The sequence below is a fragment of the Gracilinanus agilis genome, chromosome 4, assembly GCF_016433145.1.
Source record: "Gracilinanus agilis isolate LMUSP501 chromosome 4, AgileGrace, whole genome shotgun sequence".
Classification (NCBI taxonomy): Eukaryota; Metazoa; Chordata; class Mammalia; order Didelphimorphia; family Didelphidae; genus Gracilinanus; species Gracilinanus agilis.
The window spans coordinates 418,031,034-418,040,249 of NC_058133.1; the positions used below are offsets into that span (position 1 = coordinate 418,031,034).

The following is a 9,216-nucleotide window of genomic DNA, read 5'->3' on the forward strand; positions in this document are numbered from 1 at the left end:
AGGAGAGAGAGAGAGAGAGAGAGAGAGAGAGAGAGAGAGAGAGAGAGAGAGAGAGAGAGAGAGGGAGGGAGAAAAGGAGAAAAGGAGAAAGGGAGGGAGAAAGCAAAGGAGGGAAGGAAGGAAATGAAGACTAAATTTTTAAAATTGAGAAAATATCTTTCTTAGAATAGAAGAAAAACTTGAAAATTTTTTCAGACATGTTTACCTATAATTTTGTGTAATTATGTTTCATTATAAATCTATACATTTTTTTCCTTTCCAAGAAGTCTCATTTTAGAGTCCAGCTTATGCTTCATAACCAATACAGTATCCAAAAAAATAGTGTTTGAGTTGGTATGATTTAGCTAGCTCCTGGATATTTCCAGTAAAGTGCTTAGTATAAGATGTTCCTTCTCACAGAACCAAGTTAAGATGTACTGATTGGGAAAACAGAAGAGAAATCACACACAGATACATTCTGAACTGCTTTGCTTCAGGCTTCTGTGTAAATTTGCCCAATTGGGACTGCAAATCAAACTGCTTTCATATAATGCATTCATGCAGGCAGTATAAGAAAAAGCTTCCAATAAAGACTCTGGGCCTTTTCCATCGTCAGGGAACATCAATCACCAGCACTCTTCACCACTACTCAGTTCTTAAAAGAAGCATTCAGCTCCCCATGAACACATTTGACAAGCATGGTCTCTACTGGTTTTTTTTTTTTCTTTTAATATGATGCACACAGAAACACAGTATTAGAGCAGAGACGCCTTAGAAAAAGTGCATCCAACTAAGAGCTCATTCAGCTCCACCATTTCATAAATGAAGATGTGAAGGGAAAAAGATGCAAAGGGACTTTTGACAATCACGTGACTTATTAATGACAGAATTGGACTAAAACCCAGTTTTGATTCTCAGAATGGAAAGGAAAGAACACCAAGTTCAGCAAAGTCCAAATATTGACTAATTGAATGCACCAACCTGATTGGAGACAAGCCAGGTTTGAGGGAGACTTGTTTCTTTTGTTTCTAAATATTTTAAAGCATATCAGATGAAAAGTCTTTTATGCCTGAGAACGAATAATTTTAAGCAATTTTCTTTCTTTTTGTCTTCTACCCTTCCTTTCTCTCTCTTTCTCTGACTCTCTGTCTTTGTCTGTCTGCCTGTCTTCATGTCTCTCTCTCTCTATCTATCTCTATCTCTCTCTCTCTCTCTCATTTACCTGAATTTTTACTATGGAGAGTCAAGTCATTTAAGCACTATTAATAGATAGTGAAAAATTAGAGGGATTATTTATGGGAGAATGGACATAAGTGGCTGGCTGATCTGACAAAATTATTTTACTCCAGCTTTTCTGTTTGCCTTCATTGCCTCATGCTTTAAAAATCAGGCAGGAGAGAGAGAGTTGTGATTCACAGCTCCGTTTTCACTCTTGCTTTGGAAACACATTTTAAGCTCTTCCTGGTGATGCTTATTCTTTGTACTACCTATAGACAGATGTGGTGTGTGAAAATCTGTCAGATTCCTAGGGGAGGTCTATGGACAAAATAAAGTCTAGTTCTGTAGAATTTCACAGGCTCTGTCTGTGACTTGGCATTTGTGTAGTTTCATTGTGTTTGGAGAAGAAAAATTCTCTATGGCCTTGAAACTTGTATTCTTGGATTGTTCCTCCTTCTGTCACTTCCTCCAGTCATAAATGACTGTCTAAGAGTATAAGATCAAACATGTTTCCCATGCCTGCTGAGCGAATGTAACCCCACCATTTGATGTTTTATTGCCCAATTGTTAGAACTGGCTTCTGAATTTGTACAGTGAAGATTTACTATGCAAAACTATTGAGGCATATATTTTTCTTGTGTGCAAATTCTTATGGTGGACATAGACATTCCACTTATTAAATCACCATAAATTCTAGGTGAGAATGAAAGAATTTGCTACTTGGAGAATAAGACCGATTCTCCCTTCTGTGCCAGGGTAACTGCTTACAGTTTCCTCACCAGCTGAGCTAAGAAGAGAAGGAACCAGCCCCCCACTGGAGACATACTTCTGGCACGGTGGCAGGGAATTAGCCGTAGACTTCCTCAGGATTGTGTAGGACAGAGGGGGGGACTTTACTACTCCCTGGCGAGGGAGCTCCCTTTACCAGTGCAGCGCCTCAGAGAGTCTTAGAGAATCGTTCAGAGAGCTGGATGGTCAGTGCCACGTTAGGCACCCTTCCCAGGGTTATGATGGAACGATTCGGTCTATTCCCATAGAATCCTAGTAAGGGCTCCCTTGGCGCCCTACACTGCGCTAGGCACCGAGGACACAAAGCAAAAAGAAACACGCTATGGGGGTCCGACCTGTGACGGGGAAGGAAACATCAAGGAATTTTGTAATTATTGAAAGAGGCTTACAGGGGCCACTGGGTAGCACTGTGGATATGGAGTGTGGAAGAACCTGGGTTCAAATCTGGCCCCAGCCCTTCTAGTTGGGTAACCCCAGGCAAGTCGTGCCCGATCGCCCAGCCCGTGCACCTCCTCTGTCTTGCAACGGACACTAAGACAGAAAAAGGTAGAGATTTTTTACCAAAGAGAAGGACGGCCGAGAGCCCCAACCCTAGAGGAATCGGGAGCGAGCTCCTGGGGGGGGGGGGAAGGGGGGGACCTGCAGAGGAAGCCAGGATTCTGTGAAGCTAAGGGAGGAGAGCAGATGTAATGGGCTGCTTCCGGACGTGAGGCCTCCCGCCAAATCCACTGAGGGAAGATGCTCTCTAAAACGCAATTAAAAATTTTAAATCAGCAAAACGAACGATTGTGCCTTTAATTTTCTTTTAATGCAAAACAACGAGTCAAATCAACAAGCATTTATTAAACACCTGCTGTGTGCCCGGTACCGTGCTAAGCACCGACATCACAGAGAAAGGCAAAAAAAGAGCCGCAGGCCAGGAGGGAGACAGCATGCAAAGAGCTCTGCACAAACGCAGACACGGGCGGGGTAAGCCGGAGATGAGACGAGCATTTTCCAGGGTCTCCTTTGTGTTCCGGACTATGCTAGACTCTGGAAACGTAAAGGCGGACATGGAGGAATGCCTGTCCTGGTGATCTTCTCCCCAGGGAGGTGCAGCCAGCATGGCGAGGCGGTTAGGGTCCTGCCCTTGGAGTCAGGAAAAGCTTAATAGCTACGTGACTCCCTGAGCACATCTGTTAACTACTTTGGGCCTCAGTTTCCCCATCTGTAAAATGAATTTATGGGTATCATCACCTCCAAGATCCCATGTAGTTCTAAATATGTGATCATTAGGGGGGCAGCTCAGTGGATTGAGAGTCAGGCCTAGAGATGGGAGGTCCTGGGTTCAAATCTGGCCTCAGACACTTCCCAGCTGTGTGACCCTGGGCAAGTCACTTGACCTCCATCACCAACCCTTACCACTCTTCTGCCTTGGAGCCAATACACAGTATTGACTCCAAGACGGAAGGTAAGGGGTTAAAAAATAAATAAATGAATGAATGACTATATGATCGTTGGGTCACTAGCACTTTTATATCAGAACACTATATGGGACATTGGCACTTGTATGGTCCTATGGTGATGCTGTGTGTGTGTGTGTGTGTGTGTGTGTGTGTGTGTGTGTGTGTGTGTGTAATAGATATATGTATGGGTTTATATATAATTATTTATGTATATATCTCCTTACCTTGTCTTCTTATCAGTTCTCAGACAGAAGAGTAGCAAGAGGTAGGCAATTGAGATAAAAGGACTTGTCCAGGATCATAAGCTAGTCTCATGTATTTTTAATATTTTTGTTTTCTGTTTGAGACAAGGTCCTAAGCACCAACTCAGGATCCATTCATTCACCTGTGTCTGTAAGCCATTATCACCTTAACCAAAAAACAAACAAACAAGCAAACAGACTAATATTCTAGCAAGCAAGATACTCGAGTGTCAAAGGTAGCAAGTTAATAAGATTCTCCTGGAAGCCACCTTGGCGTTTTTTTTTTAGGTCACCAAAGTAACATCTAGAAAATGAATGATTTTCACCTGAAGGAGTTATTGGAGCTTCCACATGCTCAGCTGGCTCCCAGGGCATCCTTTCTGCTCTGGGAGAATCTGGCTCATTATGTCTGTTCCCTCTTCTGCAGATAATAATACTGTGCACTTAAATAACTCCTTTCATCTATGGATCTCACAGGACTTTACAGGCATTAATTAGTTCTCACAAGTGACAGTAAACTTTTTCACACACTCCTGAAATTGGTAGTTAACAATTTCACACCAGGGCAAAGTCAAAAGACTGGGGCTCTGTCTCCTGAGGGCTGAAACAGACAGAAGAAAAGTGGGGGGAAATGCAATAAGTCCATCTGGATGTTATGACTACATAACATCAAACATCCAGATGTTTGTTGACAAAGTATTGATAGACAGCTTAAAGCCAGCTTCTTTTCAAAATCTAATTGTATTCAGAATCTTTTTTCAAAATGTAACATGTTAATTAAGGCACTGGAGATGAAAGAAACTATTAGCATTCCTTGCCATCCTCTCCTTAGAAGAGGATCATAGATGTAGAGCTGAAAGAGACTTCAGGCACTTTCTAAGCCAAGCCCCTCATTTTATAGTTTAAGAAACTTGGGCTCACAGACATTAGGTAACTTGTTCAAGGTCACAAAGGCAATGATTGTGAGAAACAGAATTTAAGCCCAGATCCCCTAACTCCAGAGTCATGGCTCATGCCACTGTACCACATCATTTCAATAAAATGATAATGTTATTGTCTAATCATTTTAATCATGTCCAACTCTTCATGACCCTATTTAGGGTTTTCTTGGCAAATGTACTAGAGTAGCTTACCATTTCCTTCTCCAGCTCATTTTACAAATGAGAAAACTGAGACAAACTGGATTAAGTGACTTGCCTACAACCGCACAGTTAGAAAGTATCTCGAGATCAAATTTGAACTCAGCTTCTCCTGACTCCAGGCTCAGTACTCTATCCACCGTGCCAAAAAAATCACAGTATATCTTTGTTAATTGATTTAAAAATTATGTGAGTTATTGTCTTGATTAAATAAGAATTGTCTGAAGTTCTTTACCTTTTAGATATGAATACATGTTGATCTCTTTGTTTAACATGTCAATCTTCTTTCTCAGAAATGCATACATCTTGTTCTCTTTGAAATTACTCTTGAACCCATCATAAAGCTATGTTCCTTCGTTCCCTATGCCCGAAATGTCCCGTTCTCATTCTCTCTCTACATTACTTGAACAGCTATAACCCTTCAGAGAAACTGAAGTGTAGGAAAATATAGACTTTCCATGTTTTTCTCCACTTTTTTTTTAGTAGTTCTGACTTTGGCCTAAATACAATTAACCTGGTGCCTCCTTTTCCTCACTAATCATTCCCTACTTAATCTTCCAAATTATGAATCCTAGAATATCAGTTCTACTTAAATTTTCTTCCTCAAGGTTTCCAATAACCTTGCCAAATCAGGCATCCTTTTCTTAGTGTCATGCTCGTTAATTGCTCCATCTTAAAATTCTCCTTTTGGCTTTGGTAATACTGGCCATTCCTGATTCACCTTTTCACTCTCTTGCTCCCTCCTTCACTTCTCTTTGGTCAACTCTTCTTTGTCCCACTCTATTTTTAAGACTCAGTCCTTTTCCTTTTGATACATTCTTTCCCTAGGCAAAATTATTATGTCTCATAGTTTCCAATATAATCCTATGGTGGATGATTCTCAGATATAGAACTACAGTCATTCCCATATTCAACCAACTATTGGAAATTTCTGCCTGTATATCTCGCCATCACCTCAAACTTAATGTGATTTCTTTTTCTTTTTTTAATGACATTCTCCTCCAACTCCAATTATTTGAAATTTGTTTTCCTCATTCTAATATCATTTCTCTCATCTGACTCCTGAGAGGTAGTATGCCAAAGTAATTAGGAAAACTTAGTTTCATGCTCTGCCTTGATATACACTTTTTACCTATGGGCAAGTAATTTCTTCATTCCATCCCTACACACACACACACACACACACACACACACACACACACACACACACAGAAGGGCTNNACACACACACACACACACACACACACACACACACACACACACACACACACACACACACCCCTTTGGATCTCTCCTCTGGAACCTCATCCTGCAAGATCACATCAGCCCTAGAAATTGATATCTCATCAGTCTGCTCAGCACCTCGAGTGCCCTGGAGACCCTCCTGTTTAGAGAGCTCCTCACAAAGCCTCCATTTAAGGATGATGCCCAGGCTGGTCACTTCTCCAGATCTTTCTGGCTGTCCTCTCCTACAGGACTTCTCCCTTATGCCAGTGGTATGTGACTTGAACCTCCCCCTTTCCCTCCCCCTTTTCAGCTTCCTTTTGTGTGCTGTTTTATTGTCTGTCCTGATTAGATGGTAAGCTCCTTGAGGCCAGGGACTGTCTTTCTTCTTCATATTTTCATCCACAGTACTTAACAATCTACTCCGCACAAAGTAAGCGTTTCATAAATGTTTATTAACAGAATTAATCTCTTGGTATTTTCTCAACTTCTTTAGCTAATAAATTGCAGAGAAGTCATTGACCTATATTGGTAGAGGACATTTCCTCATTGGAAGTTCCTTATGCCAATGAAGCCAGCAGTCTAATTCTCATCCTGTCTCTCATTCATCATCAATCCATAGTTAGTTATTAAACTTTGTTAATTTTTCTTTGGAATTGTCATTTGAATTTATTCTCTCCTTCCTATTCCCATTGCCCTTATTGGCACCCAGGGTTCTATCCCTTAATGCCTGGACTAAGTTATTACCTCTTCTGCTTCTGGTCTTGCCTCCCTCCAAGTCATCATACACACAATCACTATACTAATCTTTCTAAAACACCGATGTGGTCATGTTAACTTCCTGTTCCAAAACCTTTAGTGGTTCCCCATTGCCTACAAGACAAAATCCAAACCTTTTATTCCATATTTGAGGCTGCTGATCTATCCCTAGTTTACCTCCCCAACTTTGCCTCTACTTCTACTACCTCCAATAGCAACATCCTTTTCCAAGCCTCTTTTGCCATTAATCTAAATCTTGCCTATTCTGGGAGCCACCAGGGAGCCATGAAGTACATCCCTACTTCCTCCTTGCATTCTTCTTCCTCGGTCATTCCAAACCCCCACAATCTTTCCCTTCTTGAAATTCCTTTAATACTAATTAATTTCTACCTGTGATTCTTGGCAATCAATCACATGCTCCTTATATTACTACTTACCTGGGGAGGGTGGGGAGGTAGTGGGGAGAGAGAGACAGAGACAGAGACAGAGACAGACAGAGAGACAGAGAGAAACAGAGACAGAGACAGAGAGAGCATGCTCTGGGTTCAAGTGCTACCTCTAACATATAACAACTATGTAAGACTAAAGGACAACCCCTTATTGTCCTCTCAATTAAACCCCTCATTTAACCCCTTATTGTCCCCAGAAACTCTCTAAGATTATAAGTTCCAGATGAATTGCTGATATGTGCTGGTGGATTTTTTTTTTTATTCCAGGAGATGATGAAATCACAGAAATGGAGTTTTAAAAAAAGGTTTGCCTATATACACACCCTGCTGGAATTATAATCATATTTTGTATTATATAATACAAAATAAACTTTCAAAGGGAAGAGATTAAGTCTTATGCTTATTTTGTAGTCCTCTTGGTGTACAATAGTACTCAACAAATCCTGGTCAAATGAATGAATGGAATTCACACACTGGCCAAAATGGCAGCCAGACTAGCACTGATAGGCAACTTGAATGTGGATGGGTCCAAGATACATATTTGAACTATTCAGATTGTACTCTTCTGTTTCACATTTATCTAAGATAAATCAATGCTGCCCTTCACAGATTTTAAGTCATGTTTCAGGCTGACTTAATGACTATATGGAGAGATGATCTTAAGGTTATTGGTGGCAAACATTTTACCACCAGGGCTCCTTCCTAAACCTTTTCTGAGCAGGCAACTGTATTTCAGGGAAGTGATATTTTCCCCAAATTGGTTACATATCTCTCAAATGCTAAGTAGAAGAAAAGCTGGGTGCTGGTCTGAAAGAATGCTTTGGATTACTAATTTTCCTAACTTAGTATCAAATTTTGTGGAAGTCTCTCAATAAAGCAACAGTTTCTTTAACTCCCTCAAAAGATTTTAAGATACCCACTTGAACTACTCAGATTATAGTGTCCTATTTGACTTTTATCCACAATAAATCAATGCTCTCTACACAGATGGCAGAACTGGAGTCTTGAGGAAGACCCAAAGTGATGAAAGCCTGGAGGAGGACTTAGAAACAAAGAAAAACTGAAAAAGGCTTTTGAAAAACCAGTAGCCATGGAGCTTAAGCTCATAGGCAAATACTGAACAGAAAATGTGAAACCAGATGAAGAGAATGAAAAGAGGAACTTAAGACATTCTACTGTCAAGTTGTTACTGGAATTGTGCTTTTCCCCAACGGATGCTTCGGCCAAGACTAGGCATGATTAGGATGACTTATCTTTGCAGTCCTTCAACTGAAGTGCAAAATCTATGGACAACCTGGATGCAGATTATAAAGGAGTTTCTCCTCCTTAGAGCTCCTACATGGTCAAAGAACTGTAAGGTTTAATATTTAAGCTGTGTTTTTCCATGTTTACACAGCCTGGCAGCCACTGCAAACATTATAATTATGATCAGAGTCCAAAAGCCATTTCACAGTAAGTATGTGTGAGAGACCTGAAATGCCATTTTCCAGCGGGAGACCCTCATGTGATTATTGATGATTATAAACATGCTGCTCAGGTATCATTTTCATAGACTATGCAACCTACTCTCAGGTGATTTTCAAAATAAAATGTTGCTGCTATCCTAATAGATAGTATTTCCAGATTTTCCTTTTTGTGGTCCTCATTTTTTTTCTAGTAGAGGAAAAATTTCTAGAGTGTCTGAGTCTGGATCTGAACTCAGATATTCCTGATCTCAGCTACTTAAAGTATAAATATATAAAAATTTAAAAATCCATTGGAAATGTTATAAAAGAAAGCACTCACTTGGGGTCGGGCAACTCAGGTTCAAGTCGTGACTTCCAATCATTTCATTTGTGAGATCTTAGATAAGACACTAACTCTCTCTGAGTCTCTCACACTAAAGGTATGGAACAGAAGAAGCAGGAGAGACAATTATGTTAACACAGTGGAGAGGTTTGGAGTAAGACACTTACTTAGCTGTGTGCCTGGC

At 40.5% G+C, this 9,216-nt stretch overlaps 1 long non-coding RNA gene across 1 annotated transcript in view; it reads left to right on the top strand.

Annotated features, from left to right (window-relative positions):
• The window catches only part of LOC123243697, a 13,310-nt gene extending 4,754 nt beyond the window's left edge, over positions 1 to 8,556 (top strand). The window contains exon 2 of the long non-coding RNA XR_006506055.1: positions 8,232 to 8,556. This is a non-coding gene — a long non-coding RNA (uncharacterized LOC123243697). The remainder of the gene's footprint in view (positions 1 to 8,231) is intronic.
• The last annotated feature ends 660 nt before the right edge of the window (positions 8,557 to 9,216 follow it).